Source organism: Schistocerca gregaria, chromosome 1 (assembly GCF_023897955.1).
Source record: "Schistocerca gregaria isolate iqSchGreg1 chromosome 1, iqSchGreg1.2, whole genome shotgun sequence".
Classification (NCBI taxonomy): Eukaryota; Metazoa; Arthropoda; class Insecta; order Orthoptera; family Acrididae; genus Schistocerca; species Schistocerca gregaria.
In genome coordinates, this window is record NC_064920.1 from 1091534057 (window position 1) to 1091554672 (window position 20616).

Below are 20616 nucleotides of genomic sequence, written 5' to 3' on the forward strand. Positions count from 1 at the left end.
ACCTGGGAGACCTTGGTCCATCATTTGACTCTGAGATAAGATGTCAGGGTGTGGTGTAGAAGATGGCAAAAGTGACCCATAAAACGCAAAGATCACACATTTGGCTGGTAAAGTTATGGAAACCATCTTTTGGGACTGTCAGGGGGTTTTACTCATTCATTACCCACCTCACAATACCACAGTGAATCCAGAGAAGTACTGTAAAGCCTTGAGGAACCTGTGAGCTGCCATCAAAACAAAAAAACCTGGACTTTTCTGTCAAAAAATTGAACAGCTAGTTACAAGCACAAAATGCGACCTATTACAGCACTGGTTTGGAAAAAATTGTGTCACTTTGCCAAAAATGCTTCAAGAAACATTGCAACATGTAGAAAAGTAGCAGAAGCATTGTACAATGTGAATAAAATTAAGTCATCATGATCAACTGTGAGTAATGCTTATTACAAAATAGGGAAGCTTAATTATTGGATGTCTATAGTATTAATAAGAAACTCATGTAAGCACTGCAATGGTGCTACATAGGTTTAAATTTTTGAGAAGGTTTTTCCATAAGCTCTTACATCAAAATATTGTCATATGCTTCACATGTTGGAATCTTGAGAAAATTCACTAATCTAATCCTTTAAAAGGATAATGAGTTACTTTCTACCGTATGTATGCAAGATATTGTAGTGTCCAACAATTGTATGAATTGAATGTGCTATGATCCATGTAGTGTATTGCCTTGCTTTTGGAAATGGGGATGTTGTTGTTGTGGTCTTCAGTCCTGAGACTGGTTTGATGCAACTCTCCATGCTACTCTATCCTGTGCAAGCCTCTTCATCTCCCAGTACCTACTGCAACCTACATCCTTTTGAATCTGCTTAGTGTATTCATCTATTGGTCTCCCTCTACGATTTTTACCCTCCATGCAGCCATCCAATACTATGTTGGTGATCCCTTGATGCCTCAGAACATGTCCTAACAACCGAGCCCATCTTCTAGTAAAGTTGTGCCACAAACTTCTCTTCTCCCCAATTCTATTCAATACCTCCTTGTTAGTTATGTGGTCTACCCATCTAATCTTCAGCATTCTTCTGTAACACCACGTTTCGAAAGCTTCTATTCACTTCTTGTCCAAACTATTTATTGTCCATGTTTCACTTCCATACTTGGCTACACTCCATACAAATACTTTCAAAAATGACTTCCTGACACTTAAATCTGTACTCGATGTTAACAAATTTCTCTTCTTGAGAAACGCTTTCCTTGGCATTGCCAGTCTACATTTTATATCCTCTCTACTTCAACCAACATCAGTTATTTTTCTCCCCAAATAGCAAAACTCCTTTACTACTTTAAGTGTCTCATTTCCTAATCTAATTCCCTCAGCATCACCTGACTTAATTTGACTACATTCCATTATCCTCGTTTTGCTTTTGTTGATGTTCATCTTATATCCTCCTTTCAAGACACTGTCCATTCCGTTCAACTGCTCTTCCAAGTCCTTTACTGTCTCTGACAGAATTACAATGTCTTCACCATGGATTTTAATATGTACTCCAAATTTTTCTTTTGTTTACTTTATTGCTTGCTCAATGTACAGATTGAATAACATCGGAGAGAGGCTACGACCCTGTCTCACTCCCTTCCCAACCACTGCTTCCCTTTCATGCCCCTCGACTCTTATAACTGCCATCTGGTTTCTCTACAAATTGTAAATAGCCTTTCGCTCCATGTATTTTACCCCTGCCACCTTTAGAAATTGATGGAGAGTATTCCAGTCAACATTGTCAAAAACTTTCTCTAAGTCTACAAATGCTAGAAAGGTAGGTTTGCCTTTCCTTAATCTTTCTTCTAAGATAAGTCGTAAGGTCAGTATTGCCTCAAGTGTTCCAGTATTTCTACGGAATCCAAACTGATCTTCCCCGAGGTCAGCTTCTACTAGTTTCTCCATTCGTCTGTAAAGAATTCGTGTTAGTATTTTGCAGCTGTGGCTTATTACACTGATTGTTCGGTAATTTTCACATCTGTCAACACCTGCTTTCTTTGGGATTGGAATTATTATGTTCTTGAAGTCTGAGGGTATTTCAACTGTTTCATACTCCTTGCTCACCAGACGGTAGAGTTTTGTCATGACTGGCTGTCCGAAGGCCGTCAGTAGTTCCAATGGAATGTTGTCTACTCCAAGGGCCTTGTTTCGACTCAGGTCTTTCAATGCTCTGTCAAACTCTTCACGCAGTATCCAATCTCTCATCTCATCCTCATCCACATCCTCCTCCATTTCCATAATATTGTCCTCAAGTACATCGCCCTTGTATAGACCCTCTATATACTCCTTCCACCTTTCTGCTTTCCCTTCTTTGCTTAGAACTTGTTTCCATCTGAGCTCTTGATGTTCATACAAGTGGTTCTCTTTTCTCCAAAGGTCTCTTTAATTTTCCTGTAGGCAGTATCTATCTTACCCCTAGTGAGATAAGCCTCTACATCCTTACATTTGTCCTCTAGCCATCCCTGCTTAGCCATTTTGCACTTCCTGTCGCCCTAACCGCCGTCTGCTTCACGTCTGCTGTGCAGCGAGCTACCTTAATTTAAGTATTATCTGTATTTTTCTTACTTGTCACTTCTTCTTCTGCGTGTTTTTGCTTTTAGGAAGCTTTAATAGTAGAGTGCTATTAAGTGTTCCATAGATCTCGTGTGTGTTTCGAATACAGTCAGAGAGTCCCTTTAGTCAGCCATAGTGCTCGTAGTGCTAGTGTTTGTTTTCAATACCGTCCAGAGACAGGTAGTGCTATTTTCCTTGTTTCTACAAGAAGTGGTTAGCAATCACAGTTCAGTCAATAATCAACCGCCTTTAGTGAATTAGCAGTCTAGTTAAAAGCTGATTAACACTCTATAGTAAATTGATTTCTTAGGATGGCTAGGATGTGTGGCTGCTGTGTACGGACGCAGGAGGAGCTGGCCACTCTTCGCGAACAGCTGAGCGTGTTGATGGCCGCGGTCAGCCGTCTTCAGGCTGCTGCCTCGGAGTGTAGCGGCAGTGGGGAGTCTGGTGCGTCGCATGGTGCACCCCAGGTGTTAGATGCTTCACCCACTGTCCCTGCTGTCGAGACATCTTCGCGGGTACCGGGCGCGGTTGGGCCACCCTCTCCCCAAGGGGAGTGGCGGGTTCAGCGGCGTTCGCGGCGCACGAGGCGGAGGGTCAATGTGGAGGCTGGCCGTGTGGCATCGCCCGCTCTGCCTGTGAGTGGACATGTGGCTGCTCCTTCAGCAAGGTCCGAGCAGGCACACGGCGGGAGGGGTTTATTAGTTATTGGGAGCTCCAACGTTAGGCGGGTGATGGAGCCCCTTAGGGAAATAGCGCAAAGGTCGGGGAAGAAGGCCAGTGTTCACTCTGTCTGCTTGCCGGGGGGTCTCATCCGAGATGTGGAGGAGGCCCTACCGGCGGCGATAGAGAGCACTGGGTGCACCCGACTGCAAATTGTTGCTCATGTCGGCACCAATGACTCTTGCCGTCTGGGTTCAGAGGTCATCCTCAGTTCGTACAGGCGGTTGGCGGAGTTGGTGAAGGTGGAAAGCCTCGCTCGCGGGGTGGAATCAGAGCTAACTATTTGTAGTATCGTTCCGAGAACCGATCGCGGTCCTCTGGTTTGGAGCCGAGTGGAAGGCTTAAACCAGAGGCTCAGACGATTCTGCGGAGAGCTGGGGTGCAAATTTCTCGACCTCCGCTATCGGGTGGAGAAATGTAGGGTCCCCCTGAATAGGTCAGGCATGCACTACACGCCGGAAGCGGCTACGAGGGTAGCGGAGTACGTGTGGAGTGCACATGGGGTTTTTTTAGGTTAGAGAATTCCCTCCCTAGGCCCGACAAGACGCCTCCTGAGACGCGGCAAGGCAGGAGTAGGCAAAATGCAACAAGGAATAACAATATTAATGTGCTAATAGTAAACTGCAGAAGCGTCTATAGAAAGGTCCCAGAACTGCTCTCATTAATAAACGGTCACAACGCCCATATAGTACTAGGAACAGAAAGTTGGCTGAAACCAGACGTAAACAGTAATGAAATCCTAAACTCTGATTGGAATGTATACCGCAGAGGTAGTCTGGACAGTGAAGGGGGAGGCGTGTTTATAGCGATAAGAAGTGCAATAGTATCGAAGGAAATTGACGGAGATTCGAATTGTGAAATGATTTGGGTGAAGGTCACGGTTAAAGCAGGCTCAGACATGGTAATTGGATGTCTCTATAGGCCCCCGGGCTCAGCAGCTGTTGTGGCTCAGCACCTGAAGAATAATTTGGAAAATATTTCGAGTAGATTTCCCCACCATGTTATAGTTCTGGGTGGAGATTTTAATTTGCCGGATATAGACTGGGAGACTCAAACGTTCATAACGGGTGGCAGGGACAAAGAATCCAGTGAAATATTTTTAAGTGCTTTATCTGAAAACTACCTTGAGCAGTTAAACAGAAAACCGACTCGTGGCGATAATATATTAGACCTTCTGGTGACAAACAGACCCGAACTATTTGAATCAGTTAATGCAGAACAGGGAATCAGCGATCATAAAGCGGTTACTGCGTCGATGATTTCAGCCGTAAATAGAAATATTAAAAAAGGTAGGAAGATTTTTCTGTTTAGCAAAAGTGACAAAAAGCAGATTACAGAGTACCTGACGGCTCAACACAAAAGTTTTGTCTCAAGTGCAGATAGTGTTGAGGATCAGTGGACAAAGTTCAAAACCATGGTACAATATGCGTTAGATGAGTATGTGCCAAGCAAGATCGTAAGAGATGGAAAAGAGCCACCGTGGTACAACAACAGAGTTAGAAAACTGCTGCGGAAGCAAAGGGAACTTCACAGCAAACATAAACATAGCCAAAGCCTTGCAGACAAACAAAAATTACGCGAAGCGAAATGTAGTGTGAGGAGGGCTATGCGAGAGGCTTTCAATGAATTCGAAAGTAACGTTCTATGTACTGACTTGGCAGAAAATCCTAAGAAATTTTGGTCCTATGTCAAAGCGGTAGGTGGATCAAAACAAAATGTCCAGACACTCTGTGACCAAAATGGTACTGAAACAGAGGATGACAGACTAAAGGCCGAATTACTAAATGTCTTCTTCCAAAGCTGTTTCACAGAGGAAGACTGCACTGTGCTTCCTTCTCTAGATTGTCGCACAGTTGACAAAATGGTAGATATCGAAGTAGACGACAGAGGGATAGAGAAACAATTAAAATCGCTCAAAAGAGGAAAGGCCGCTGGTCCTGATGGGATACCAGTTCGATTTTACACAGAGTACGCGAAGGAACTTGCCCCCCTTCTTGCAGCGGTGTACCGTAGGTCTCTAGAAGAGCGAAGCGTTCCAAAGGATTGGAAAAGGGCACAGGTCATCCCCGTTCTCAAGAAGGGACGTCGAACAGATGTGCAGAACTATAGACCTATATCTCTAACGTCGATCAGTTGTAGAATTTTGGAACACGTATTATGTTCGAGTATAATGTCTTTTCTGGAGACTAGAAATCTACTCTGTAGGAATCAGCATGGGTTTCGAAAAAGACGATCGTGTGAAACCCAGCTCGCGCTATTCGTCCACGAGACTCAGAGGGCCTTAGACACGGGTTCACAGGTAGATGCCGTGTTTCTTGACTTCCGCAAGGCGTTTGACACAGTTCCCCATAGTCGTTTAATGAACAAAGTAAGAGCATACGGACTATCAGATCAATTGTGTGATTGGATTGAGGAGTTCCTAGATAACAGAACGCAGCACGTCATTCTCAATGGAGAGAAGTCTTCCGAAGTAAGAGGGATTTCAGGTGTGCCGCAGGGGAGTGTCATAGGACCGTTGCTATTCACAATATACATAAATGACCTGGTGGATGACATCGGAAGTTCACTGAGGCTTTTTGCAGATGATGCTGTGGTGTATCGAGAGGTTGCAACAATGGAAAATTGTACTGAAATGCAGGAGGATCTGCAGCGAATTGACGCATAGTGCACGGAATGGCAATTGAATCTCAATGTAGCGAAGTGTAATGTGATGCGAATACATAGAAAGATAGGTCCCTTATCATTTAGCTACAAAATAGCAGGTCAGCAACTGGAAGCAGTTAATTCCATAAATTATCTGGGAGTACGCATTAGGAGTGATTTAAAATGGAATGATCATATAAAGTTGATCGTCGGTAAAGCAGATGCCAGACTGAGATTCATTGGAATAATCCTAAGGAAATGCAATCCGACAACAAAGGAAGTAGGTTACAGTACGCTTGTTCGCCCAATGCTTGAATACTGCTCAGCAGTGTGGGATCCGCACCAGGTAGGGTTGATAGAAGAGATAGAGAAGATCCAACGGAGAGCAGCGCGCTTCGTTACAGGATCATTCAGTAATTGCGAAAGCGTTACGGAGATGATAGATAAACTCCAGTGGAAGACTCTGCAGGAGAGACGCTCAGTAGCTCGGTACGGGCTTTTGTTGAAGTTTCGAGAACATACCTTCACCGAAGAGTCAAGCAGTATATTGCTCCCTCCTACGTATATCTCGCGAAGAGACCATGAGGATAAAATCAGAGAGATTAGAGCCCACACAGAAGCATACCGACAATCCTTCTTTCCACGTACAATACGAGACTGGAATAGAAGGGAGAACCGATAGAGGTACTCAGGGTACCCTCCGCCACACACCGTCAGGTGGCTTGCGGAGTACGGATGTAGATGTAGATGTAGATCACATTTTTGAGACGTTTGTATTCCTTTTTGACTGCTTCATTTACTGCATTTTTATGTTTTCTCCTTTCATCAATCAAATTCAATATTTCTTCTGTTACGCAAGGATTTCTAATAGCCCTCGTATTTTTATATACTTGATCCTCCGCTGCCTTCACTACTTCATCCCTCAAAGCTACCCATTCTTCTTCTACTGTATTTCGTTCCCCCATTACTGTCAATTGTTCCCTTATGCTCTCCCTGAAACTCTGTAAAACCTCTTGTTCTTTCAGTTTATCCAGGTCCCATCTCCTCAAATTTCCCACCTTTTTGCAGTTTCTTCAGTTTTAATCTACAGGTCATAACCAATAGATTGTGGTCAGAGTCCACATCTGCCCCTGGAAATGTCTTGCAATTTAAAACCTGATTCCTTAATCTCTCTTACCATTATATAATCTATCTGATACCTTTTAGTATCTCCAGGGTTCTTCCATGTATGCAACCTTCTTTCATGATTCTTAAACCAAGTGTTAGCTATGATTAAGTTGTGCTCTGTGCAAAATTCTACCAGGCAGCTTCCTCTTTCATTTCTCTCCCCCAATCCATATTCACCTACTACGTTTCCTTCTCTCCCTTTTCCTGCAACCGAATTCCGGTCACCTATGACTATTAAATTTTCGTCACCCTTCACTATCTGAATAATTTCTTTTATTTCATCATACATTTCTTCAATTTCTTCATCATCTGCAGAGCTAGTTGGCATATAAACTTGTACTACTGTAGTAGGTGTGGGCTTCATATCTATCTTGGCCACAATAATGCATTCACTATGCTGTTTGTAGTAGCTTACCCGCATTCCTGTTTTCCTATTCATTATTAAACCTACTCCTGCACTACCCCTATTTGATTTTGTATTTATAACCCTGTAGTCATCTGACCAGAAGTCTTGTTCCTCCTTCCACCGAACTTCACTAATTCCCACTATATCTAACTTTAACCTATCTATTTCCCTTTTTAAATTTTCTAACCTACCTGCCCGATTGAGTGCTCTGACATTCCACGCTCCGATCCCGTCGAACGCCAGTTTTCTTTCTCCTGATAACGACATCCTCTTGAGTAGTCCCCGCCCGGAGATCCGAATGGGGGACTATTTTACCTCTGGAATATTTTACCCAAGAGGACGCCTACATCATTTAATCATACAGTAAAGCTGCATGCCCTCAGGAAAAATTACGGCTGTAGTTTCCCCTTGCTTTCAGCCCGATAATGGGGATAACATGGTATTAAAGGCCTGCATATTACTTATGTACATTTTATTGACCAGTCAGACCACATCTCTTGCTATGTTCCATATCATGACAAATTTTGGGCACTCAAAACAACATTTGATTACATCCTCCAGATTACAATTTCCACCTGCAGCCGATGGTTTTAACTGGATGGAGTAAAACTTGAAGTTGGTACCAAGTCAATTTTGCACCTTCTGGCATTATTTTCATTGTTAAGTTTTCCACATGGGTTTCCAATTGTGCTGTGTTAATCACAGTTCACATTTATAAGGAACTGCAATAACTTTGAGAGTTATGGCCGTTTTGTGAAACTTTTTAGGACATCTGTTCATATGTAACTTCTACTGATATAATAATTTTGGGTGAAGTTCAATGAGTGTGGAATACTGACATTGCTAATTAGCATTAGCTCTGATGTCGGGCAGTATTTGTGTCACAGCAGTAAACAAGTGTGGTTCCTTTTCTATACTCTGAGACAATCAAAGGAAAACAACGCACCAAAAAGGAATCATCTGAATGCGAAGGAAATTGGCAATGTGATGTTCAAGTACAGACAAACAAATGATTACAGTTTTAGAAAAATTGGATGATTTATTCAAGAGAAAGTGCTTCACAAACTGAACAAGTCTATAACATGTTGGTCCACCTCTGGCCCTTATGCAAGCCATTATTTGGTTTGGCATTGATAAAGAGTTGTTGGATGACCTCCTGCGAGATATCGTGTTAAATTCGTCCCATTGGCATGTTAGATCATCAAAATCCCAAGCTGGTCTGGAGAGATCTGGCGATCTTGCTGGTTTAGCAAGCATGAAGACAAGCAGTACAAACTCCAGCCATGTGCAGGTGGGCATTATCTTGCTGAAATGTAAGCCCAGGGGCTCATGAAGGGCAACAAAATGGGGCACAGAATAATGTTGATGTTCCACTGTGCTGTAAGGGTGCCACAGATGATAACTGAAGGAGTCCAGCTACAAAATGAAATGACACCCCAGACCATTGATCCTGGCTGTTGGGCTGTATGGTGGGTGACAGTCAGGGTAGTAACCCACTGCTGTTCGCGAAATAGCCAGACATATCTTCCATGGTCATCAATGCTCAGTTCAAAATGGAACTCATCAATGAAGACAATTCTACTCCAAGTCGATGAGATTGCCGGCGACTGTGACCGACTTCAATGCAAACGGGCATATTGACATACAGAGGTCAATGGTAGTTGCCATGAGCTCAGCCCCCTTTCTATAGCTGCATATTACTGGTTCTTGTGGTCAGTGAAGCACCAGTTGCATATTAGATTAATGATAATGATGAATCTGTCACTCTGAGTGCCTCTCTGACAACTCCTCAGCCGTCACATTTTGTCTTCGCTCTAGGCTGACTGATTCCTTCTTGACTCTGTGTTCAGCCATAGTTCCCCATTCCTGGCAACATGGTCAAATAGTAGCAATACTCCTATTAAAAGGTTGAGTGATTTGCTTATTGCTCCAACTAACTTCTTTGAGAAAAATTCCACATCCTCTCTCAAATGCTGAAATCTGCATATACTGTGCGTGGACCTGTCTGTGAGGCTAGTTACTGTCTCACTGAGGACAAGGAATGAAACTGCAAAGACTTTATGCCCTGGTGTCGATCTGTCCTCTTGTTACTATCCTTGCCATTAGCACAGTGAAACAGCACTACAGCATCATACACTCATCCATCAGTGACCAAAATTCACAGTTTTGTATTTCCTGTCAAACCTGTATGAATATCAGATTTTTATTTAGTTTTTAATTTTCTTTAAGAGTGTATTGCACACTTAGCTCTGTTGATGGTTAGTACTGTGCATTTTGCATGCAAGTCTGGTAGTCCCAGTCCACCCTCATTTAAGCTGTGTGTGCAGATCTGCAGAGAAACCTTAAAAATTTCACCCCTTCGTATTAATTAATATATTGCTTACTGCATAGCCCTCCCTACTTGATTGGGCACTGGGAGGACCCGAGCTAAGTAATAAGCTTTGGTGGGTATTTGCAATTTGGTTAGACAGAAGAAAGAACAGGTACAGAATATGTGCATAATACAGTTATACAAATGCACGGAAAGTTCTGGTTGAGAGTAATGAATTATTTAGGAATAAAGAGATGGCTCACCCAAAGGCAGAACACAATGTAGGAAGACAGGTGTGTGCATGTGTGAGTTTAACCTACAGCTTGAGAAAGAAGTTTCATTCCAAAAGCTAGCAAAGCAGAGCTCTGTACTTTTTGATTGTGTATTTGTCAATAACACAGTTAGACAAATGTATATAAGTGAAAACACAATGATAACATAACATTACCAGAAGAGTCAGAAAGGCTTAACCATGTCAGAGAATAAACATGTAACAATTAACTCTAGCATTTACATGGCAGAAAAAAAGACTGAAGCCATTGCTTACAACCAGAGCAGACAGCGACAATATGCTCATCAAAGACTTGTAGTGTCCTCTAGTCCAGTACACATCCCAGAAGCTACAGCTCTATTTTGTGGAAGATCCTAACATTAAATGAAGCTTAAAATAAATATATACAGGATATGCAAAATATACAGTGAGTATATATAAGGTCATAAAAAGCAAATAACATAACAGACAGAGATGTCCCCTATGGGACTACATTGCAACAAACCATGACTAATTTTATACACATCAAAAAAAGTTTTGCGTCACCTCAGTTCCGAGAGTTCCAGAAGATGTACATAAAATTGGAATTGAGATCCACATAAACATCATTTCTGCCCTTTTTACTGCTCATGAAAATTACACATTGCACATTGTATCACCACACTGTGAGACCTTCAGAGGTAATGGTACACACTACACTGTACACACTGGTACCTCTAACTATGTGTTGGTAAAAATTGTTTAAGATCTAACTTGAATTTATGAAATTCATTAATTTTTTTACTGTAGAAGGCAATGCACTAAAAAGTATTTTGGGCTGGTAGTTTACACTTTTTTGGTAGAGTGCTCCTTTGTGGGTGTCTCTGTGAAAATCATCACTGTTCCTTGTTTCATTGTTATGCACCTGATTATTTAATGTTGAAAATTCCTGGTGAGTTTTCAGAAAGCATAACATTCACATAGATGTATAAGCTAGGAAGAGTCATTATTTTAAATTCTTTAAATATTACACTGGATGACAGTCTGCAGGGAACCCCTTTCATTATTCTAATAGGCCTTTTTTGAAGTTTGAAAGCTTGTTTTGCCGTACCTGTATTTCCCCAGAAGATCACACCATAGCTAAGCAAACTGTTCATGTAAGCATAATAGGCACACAGCAATGGTTCCCGAAGCATTCTTAGCACATAGCAGCATTTATTTAATTTTTTACTTAAAACTTTTCCCATCTCAAGTGCTCATCCACCCATATACTGAGGAATTTTGAGTATGGAGCTTGTGCAATAACATAGTTCCCTAACTCAGCTTTCACTCTTCTTCTAGCTTTACTTTTAATATTACTGAAATTCAACAATACCGTTTTATCCTTATTTATGATCAAAGCATTATCACTAAACCATTTTCCTGTCTCATTTATTGTCCTAGAGACACTCTGTTGTAGATCAGCCTCAGTGTATCCTTTTATAAAAATGCTAGTGTCATCAGCGAACATCACCGTTTATGCAACTGTCAGATGGTCTGGCAAATTGTTTATGTACACCAAGAACAATAGACGGCCTAACACGGAACCCTGGGGCACTCGATAGCTAGTTTTTTTTTTAAATCTGAAAGATACTCTTTGCCTTCATGACATATTTGTACTTTCTGTTGTCTATCAGAGAGATAAGACTTGAACCATTTGAAGGAGAGTCCCCGGACCCCATAACATTCTAGTTTCATACGCAATAAGTCATGGCTTATTAAATCATATGCTTTAGATAAATCTAAGAGTATTCCACAGCTTAATTTGTTCTTGTCCAAGGCATTTAGAACCATTTCATGAATTCGAAGACTTCTGTTTCTGTGGCACTATTCTTTCTAAACCCATTTTGAGCATTAGTCGGTATTTTATTTTTATCCAGGAAGTCAGCTAGCCTTTCATACATTACTCTTTCAATTACTTTAGAGAAACCTGACAATAATGACATGGGCCTATAATTATTTATGTCGGCTGTACTAGCCTACCCTTTTGTGAAGTGACTTTATCATGGAGAGTTTTATGGGCACACCTAGCAGTTTACAGATTACAAAACTTTGTTCTCAAAAGTGTAAAATATACTTCCAGCTGTTCAGAAACCAGAAGTCATATTCAGTGAGGCCAAGGCCTGGTTCATCACGAACAAGATGAAAATTAATGAAGACAAAACACAGAGGGCAATATGCAGCCTAAGTGATACTGGAGCACTGGGTGACACAGTAGCTGTGAAGCTTTGGGGCTTTTTATTAATACCAAATGAACCTAACAGCAGCACACAAAATGGGCATGTTCCAAACCCTCATGGGTCCTATACCTATTGAGGAAACTAAAAAGTGTTGTACCACACCAGTACCTACTAACAGTATATGATGCAATGTTCCACAGTAATGTCGGCTATGGGTCTTTACTGTGGTCTATTCAGAAGGCTATAAGAATATGCTTTTATTACAAAAGAAAGCAATGAGGATCATTCCAATGTCTAATGCAAAAGATACTTCTGTACACAACAGGATACAATACCTCAAGCAAAAAAACTAACCATTGCAAACCAGTTTTTTTTTCCAGATTGGGAGTTCTGACTGTTTTCAGTCAATATATTTTCAATTGTATTGTTCACACAAAGACAAATCGTGAGAGCTACAGGAAGACAAATGTAGTTCCTCAATACAGCACTCGTTATAAAGACAGTATAGACAGGCCAAAATGTTGATTAACTAAGATGCAGAACACCTTCCCAATGCTGGCCTTAAAATCATTTAAAGTTCTTAAGGGTATTCATCATTACCAATCAAACAATTCAAGACTGAAATTTTGTGTACACCGAAAGATCAGTCTTTGTACATAATAGAAGACTATTTCTCTGGTGATATAACAGTGTCTACATGAGCTTTATTTATTTTATTTATTCAGTACAACGAAAACAGCACCAACTCTGCCACTCTATTATTGTCTTATTATTGTAATGTGTACTGTAATCTAGCTGTCAAATTGGTGTTTTATAGTACGCACTTCAGTAGGGCCTATTATAGTTTAAATTGCATTTTTTATCAATTTTAATGTGCTAATATTGTTGTAAAATCGACGCTGTCTGTCAGCCATGGCTGCTGAATGACAAAGAAGTAGTAACGGAAGGTAAGAATCTGTACTCAGAAGGAAATTAACTTCAATGCATAAAAAACAAAAAAAACTGTGCATCGGCCGGGAATCGAACCCGGGCCGCCCGCGTGGCAGGCGAGCATTCTACCACTGAACCACCGATGCTGACGACCTACAGCTGTGACTTTCGATACTGTACACCTATTCCTTGCCATGCAAGCTTTAATAAAAATGATGCCGTTGTTTTGGGCGTTAGTATTTCAATATGCCGTGACACTTATATGTATCTTATCAGAACTTCCAAATATAAATTGTCCATCTTCATCTTAGCGAATACATTTCATATACGGCGATTTCCATCTGACTTTGTCAATATGTTTTGCGTAAATGCGACACTCTTATTTAATTTTTTCCTTTTGTTTTTAAATAAAATATTCCGAGCATTTAAAATATTTGAGTTGGCCCGCGTTGCTGCACTTTTGCTGTTTGAAACAAGAGTAGCAATCTGAATGACGTATGGACTGAGCTGATCTTGTTGAAGAAAACTAATTCGACTGTGACGTCGACATTTAAATCCAAGACTCAAACCAACTTGAGCCTGCAGTTCAAAATTCTTGATCAATACTAACGCAAGGCGTTTTAGACAGGGCTTTATTTTAGGTCAATATCTGGCAGCAATGGAGTTTTCGTCAAATTGTACCAATTCACGGCAATATTGCCGCATATTCCAGCAATAATGCTGAAGGAGTAGGCTCTTGTACGAACTTCTACGTTGTGACTAATGTATTACTGGCTTTGTCCGCTTGGACTGGGGAATGTTAAGTATGACCGGGCCGCCCGCTAACTATAATTTGGCATCTCGATAACGGTCGTTGTGGGCAACGGAATTTGCGGGAAGTCGTGGGGTGCGGTGGGGAACAAGCTTTGCATTTAACAGAAGCCCATGTTTAGAGCGTCTGCGAGCTCCCTTATACCAGACTTTCTTGAGTAGACAGTAACCTTCGCTATGGGCCGACAACAGCATCACCGCCCACTTTCGGGAAAACTTCAATGAAAATAACGCAACAAAACACAGCTAACGATAAAGCAGGCAACAATACAGTCAACACATAGTAATACTACGCTGCACAGTTGGCGACGAACATCTGCAAATTCATTGGCACGAGGTTTCACGACTGCTAGCGATCAGAACTGAGCAGACCAAGCGCTAGTTAAAATTCCCACATAGCACCTGCCTCTCTCTTGGTTTATAGATGGTATTCATCTCACTCTCGTTTTATCGACAACGCTGTGATACTAACGCGGTTTCGGAAGTGAAACAATCTCCTCATATCGAAAGCTTGCGGGCGTCTTTAGAGGCACTGGATTTCTTTGTTGTCTACAGGAAAAACAGTAAATAAGTCACAGAACAATGAGTTCCATAACTGCGATAGGTCTAGGCCTACGAACAGACCTGCGGGACTTAGTAAGTAATGTTTACGAACATCGCATTCTCAAATTGACTTTATCGCTCAGCAGCAGTGAGTCATATAGGGTGTATACATGGACAAGGAAATAAAATTCCCAAATTTCCCGGTTAAAAACAGACATTGTCCGTATTAAGTGACAGTATACTTTTCCTCGGAACTGTAAAACTTATCAATCCTTTGAATGGTAGTGGTTTTATACACCGGCGTAGAATTTCTCAGCAGTATAGCAAACGAAATTCGGAAAAAAGGCCATGTCCACTGCATATTGTCGTATTAAGGAAGTATAAAATTCGAATTCCACCAAATACCGCACGTTACTTTCTGAAGCATTGAAATCGATATTGAGATTCATTTTTCATCATGTCACATGATCTCGCCAGCCGATACAGCGGATATTCAGAGCTTAGGGCACGTGATGTAGTCAGCTAATAGCATTATCACTGTAAAGTTGCGAATATACACAAAAATAGGAAAAGTTAATGGTGTAAATTAATATAAATGGTGTTGCTACAAGAAAAGCAGAGTTTTCACTTATAGTACTAGGTTCTAAAATTAATAAGCTGCAAAAGAAGCTAAACTTTCATGTATAATGTTGATCTTTTTTGCGCGTGTTACACTTTAAGATACATCACACAAACGTGCCAGTAAAATTTTTAATACCGACATAAATGTCGTATCTTCTGGGCTCGAATTTTTTTCTAAACGGTCGTCCACAAATAGTTGATTTTTCAATTAGTCAAACACTCTGTGATTAAGAAATTCATCGCACATTCTCGCACTTAGTTCATCATGCGTAAAAGGAAATTTACTTTGAAAGTAACGCTTTTCAATCAATTATTCGCAATATTTTCCTGCGACCTGTTAGCTGCGCTTGCGCAGCTACGATGACGCAGGAAGCCCGTTTGTTCATAGGTGTAAAACATTAAAAGATCTTACATTATGTCATAAAAGAAACAAGATATCAGTGGAATTTCGTGAACCATGCTAAAATGCATAATTCTGTTTAAAGTGCATATTCGTACGTCCAGATCGGTTGTAAATTTTCTTGGAACGCCAATACTGTATTATCTCATTTTTGGTTCTTTATTATGGCATAATGCCATTCGTGCTAGACGATGAAAGCGTGCTCTTTTGAAATGTAGCGAACAGTTGAAACTAGCCAATAGTGTGGAATTAAACACTTCATTTCAAATAAATTGACTGCCTCAACGGAAAAGATTAATAAAGCTATATTTCTTTAGGAAACCGACAAAAAGTAGCTTCATTGTTCTGCAAGGCGATTAATGCTTGACTGAAATTGCCAGCCGTGGCAGATACCCCGGTTTGCTTCCAGTGAATATGGCAGCTTGCGTGCGCCAGAAAAATTTTTTCTGTGTAGAATCTTGCTGCTTGCTCATACAGATAACTGCCACACTTTTGTGGCCAGAGGCGGGAGAAGGTACATGCGTGACTCAACTGCGCATGCGTTTGGGCCCGCTCGCAACATCTAACACGAATCAAATGTAAACCGTTGTGACGTCATGCTCATCGGAGGCAATTTGTTGTCATGAAGCACTGCATAGTCTTCCTACAGCCTTTGACACATTTTGTTTCTGGCAGACGCTTGTATGAGCACCGTGTTTCGTTGTGTACATGGTGCATTTCCTTCGCAACTTAGGTTTTATTTTCGCTTTTTTCTCTCGTTCATGTTTTGTTTCTGCAATATTATTCTGCAGTAGCGGGATGAAATAATATCCTTTGTTTGAGTATTATTTCTTCAAAATTACAAAAAATTAACTGAAAACTAAAACAAAAGAAATCCCGGAATTCTAAAGTATTTCCGGGTTTTTCCCGGATGAAAAAATTCCCGGATCTCCCGGTTGTCCCGGGGCGTATACAGCCTGGTCGTAAATGTATTCTAGATACGTTCTAAGACTTCTAAACTTTTTGTAGCGTCATCATGCACGTTTCCCAGCTCATGGGCATCAACTTGCCATTATTCTAACACTACAGCGGTGAACTCAAAGAAACGGAAAGGGAGCGTATGGCGGCAGTGGCCAAGTTTGGCCGCCAGGCACAAGTCTTATTGAGTGCCACATTGAGCAATTTGCTCGTCGACAATGGGGATGAAATGATGGTGAGAACAGCACAGTACCCAGTCCCTGAGAGGAGAAAATCTCGCACCCCAGCCGCGAATCGAGCCCGGGTCCCCGTGCGTCGCAATCCAAAGCGCCGTCCACGTGAAAGTTCGTTTGTTGATCCTTCCACTCAGTTTTTTATTACCGAGGCCAACCAGCTCTCTGAACGAACACGCAGAGCTAATGGGGCGGACTACTCAAAGAGATACAGCATGCTATCTCTTTGGGTGAACTACCATAAAATATTAACATGAACGCTTAAGGAGAATGGGTGCTTTCGTTTGAAAAAGACACAGCTAGTTTCCTTCCTAAAGCTGTGTTCCGTCTCTAATGACGGCATCATCGACGGGAAATTAAGCCATACTCTTCCTTTCAATTACAAATTTCCCCTCAACAAACTACGTAAGCTGAAGCAATTTACGTAGAATTCAAATACACAGTCAGCACGAAAAAACTACGGTATTCTAACAGACTGCATGAAGCGGAAACGTGTGGATATCGCCGCTTACAAGTCACTCGTGCGTCGCACCCGTGCACTTTGTTCAGGATGTAGGCTATGTTGAAGTTGTGATAACAGGAATTGATAAGTACACTTGCCAAAAATGTATTTATTCTGCCAAATGGGCAAAGGAGCAAGTGACAAAAAAGAAATCAGATTTCAATGTCCATTAACAGTCGATTGCGATAATTGTGTCGGCATAACGGTTCCACTCGAACACCGATCCCGCAAAGTGTACAGTCCTCAGTGACAATCCCGTCGTCCGATTACGTGAGCGCAGGTCAACAGTGAACGCGTGTACGGAACGAAACGAACCTTTTCTCGCGATCGCTTGGCGCCGTGTATTTAACGGATGTGACGAAGTGAAGGCGGAAACGAACGGAGGACGCCAAATAAACTTCCATACGCGTCTGTGGGGAGTGACCCACATGGTCCGCGGATACTCACGAATGGCGCGTGGGAAGAATTATTGTCGGTATGCCTCTGGATTAGCTATAGTTTCTCGTTGTTGTCTTGCACACGCTGGACTAGCGTGGAAAGCTGCATCAAATTAGTCTTTGGCCGGAAGGCCGTAACAACACGAGTTCCGCAAACTAGTTCTGGTAAATGACAATATGGTTTGTTCAATTTGGTTACATGTCATTACTTTTCTCACCTTTACCGATGGAGAACTATTTTGTCCGTTATTATCACGAAACATTAAAATGAAGCATGTTCTGGAGATCCCATCAAGAAGGTGGTGGAATGAATCTAAGTAAACAATAAAGAAAGACGAAGGAAAAAGACTTAAGGTGCGTACCGCATTAACAATAAAATGTCGCTGTACCGCTAAGCCATGTTCATGCTTCTACTAATTAAATTTAATCAAGTAAATTAGAAAGAAAAGGGCTTTTTTAAAACAAGCTGCTGGTTATCTCCTATTGTTAGCTTTTTATTCACTTGACAAAACTGGTATTTTCAAAGCAAACGGTTATCTGCATCAGTAATTACTGAGTACGCCCTACTGTTGGCAGAACATTACTACTTCTAATGGAGCTCCACAACAAACGCTGCTACTTACATGTAGCTCACAGAGCTTTTCCATAATTTAATCTGCATATTCAAATAATTTGTAGATAGTGGCTAAATAACTCTGTTTTTAATTTTCTTTGGAAATTTTTGGGATTCCCAATTTATTTCTTCATTTTATACATGAGCATTTCGGTTGTCATTTCATACAGTTCACAGCACCGAACCTTACATCAACAAGCAACTTCTACACGAAAATTGATGTTGAGTCTTGTATTGTAATTGTGTACATCACATTTCAGCTGATACTAATTTTTATTGTTAGTAACGAAAACCATTAGTAGTAAAAGTATTAGGAAGTGAGCATAATTATTCCAAAATACTTCAGAAAGCTTCTGCAACATATACAGTTTATCTACTTTATGCTCACTTCTGCTGAATAAATGCTTTATACTTTAGATGGACTGTCCCAGAAGATAATTCCTAATATGTAAAATAAGCAAACACTCTTATATTTAGGTCAACGCAATGAGAGGTCGTCCTAAAGACAAACATGATACACTGAACTTCTTGTTTAGTTTATTTCAACTTCTTCTCACAAGGAACTTTACTTTTGGTCACTACTAACCCGTCTGAAAAGTGTACTGAAACAAGTGGCTTACATAACCTACATGGCTTAGGTAACCTAAAAGGTAGCACTCCATCTTCAGGCCACAAGTGACCTATAGAGACCATCCAACCACCGTATCCTCCTCATCTGAGGATGGGAATACGAGGGGCGTGTGGTCAGCACACCACTCTCCCGCTCGTTATGATGGTTTTCTGTGACCGGAGCCGCTACTATACGCTCGAGTAGCTCCTCAATTGGCATCATGAGGCAGAGTGCACCATGAAAACCAGTAACAGCACATGGCAGCCCAGACGGTCACCCATCCCACTGCCGGCCCCGCCCACAGCACTTAACTCCAGTGACATGATAGGAACTGGTGTATCCACTGCAGCAAGGCTGTTGCCAGGTAACCTAAGAAGACACCACATATTCTAGTTCTGTACAGCTAGGTGTACTAGACCAATGATTCGAATAACATATGGTGTGGAAAAAACAAATAGGGTGGAAACTTCAACACCGATGAAAATTTGAACTACAAAAAGCACGTTTTGGAGCTCTTAAAAGACAACTTAGTTCAGCCACATTTGCACTTAGAATCAGACAAATCACAGTAAGTTGACACACTGCATATTTTCATTCAGTAATGTCATACGGGTGGTAGCATTCTCGTTTCCTGAGCACGGGGTCTCGGGTTCGATTCCCAGCGGGTTCAGGGATTTTCACCTGCCCCGAGATGACTGGGTATTGTTGTGTCGTCTTCATCATCATCATCATCATCAACATCATAATTAATCCCCATGACAGTCAGACGAAGGCAACGGCAAACCACCTCCATTAGGACCTTTCCTAGTACAGTGTTGCGGGTCTTCTGCACCGTTCCCCTATTCTCTGTCAAGAAGCCTGGGACTTCATTTCCAATGTAATATGGAATAATTTTCTAGGGTCTTTAAGAGAAAAGCATGTTTATTGATCAAAAATTTGCTGTAAGAATAATATGTGGTGCTCTAGTAGACAATGGGCTTAAGGAGTTGGGCATTCTCATTACTGCTTCACAGCATATTTTTTGTCTCGTGAAGTTTGTTGTAAATAATCCACTGCAGTTGAAAACAAACAATGGTGTATATAATTACAATAACAGAACAAAAAATGACATTCATTACTCAACATTAAGGTCGTCTTTAGAACAAAAAGGGGTGCACAATGTTGAAACTAAAATTTTTGAACCCTTACCCAGTGATATAAAATGTCTGACAGGCAGCACAGTAAAACTTGAAAACAAACTGAAAAAGTTTTTCCTTGACAACTCCATCCATTTTGTAGAAGAATTTCTTCTGTTGCTTTAGCAGAGTGCAACTTTCAACTTAATGACTTCTGTGATATGAGCAATTCTACTTGAGTTTCAGGATTAGCTGATTTTTTTTGTAAGTGCTGTGGTGCCACTAATGTCTGATACAGTAGTTCTGTGTCATGGATTTCACCTTAAAATGTGAAAAAAAGGTAGCAGTCATAGTGCTACAGCTTGTTTCTGATTATTTACAGAAGTTTCTGCGCTGGCTCATTTTGTCATTGTTTAATTTGCTAGTACATTTAATAAAATACATACAAATTTTTTTAAAGTGCTAAATTAATAAAAAGTTGCTTATAATTATTTTATGCTATTTAAATTCTGTGCTTACTGATCAATTATTTTCAACTCATT

General features: G+C 41.0%; 1 non-coding gene across 1 annotated transcript; it reads right to left on the minus strand.

The window, feature by feature from the left end:
* Positions 1 to 13308: 13308 nt before the first annotated feature.
* Trnag-gcc (transfer RNA glycine (anticodon GCC)) lies at positions 13309 to 13379 on the minus strand. The gene has a single exon. It is a non-coding gene; the product is annotated as a tRNA-Gly (tRNA).
* Positions 13380 to 20616: the final 7237 nt, after the last annotated feature.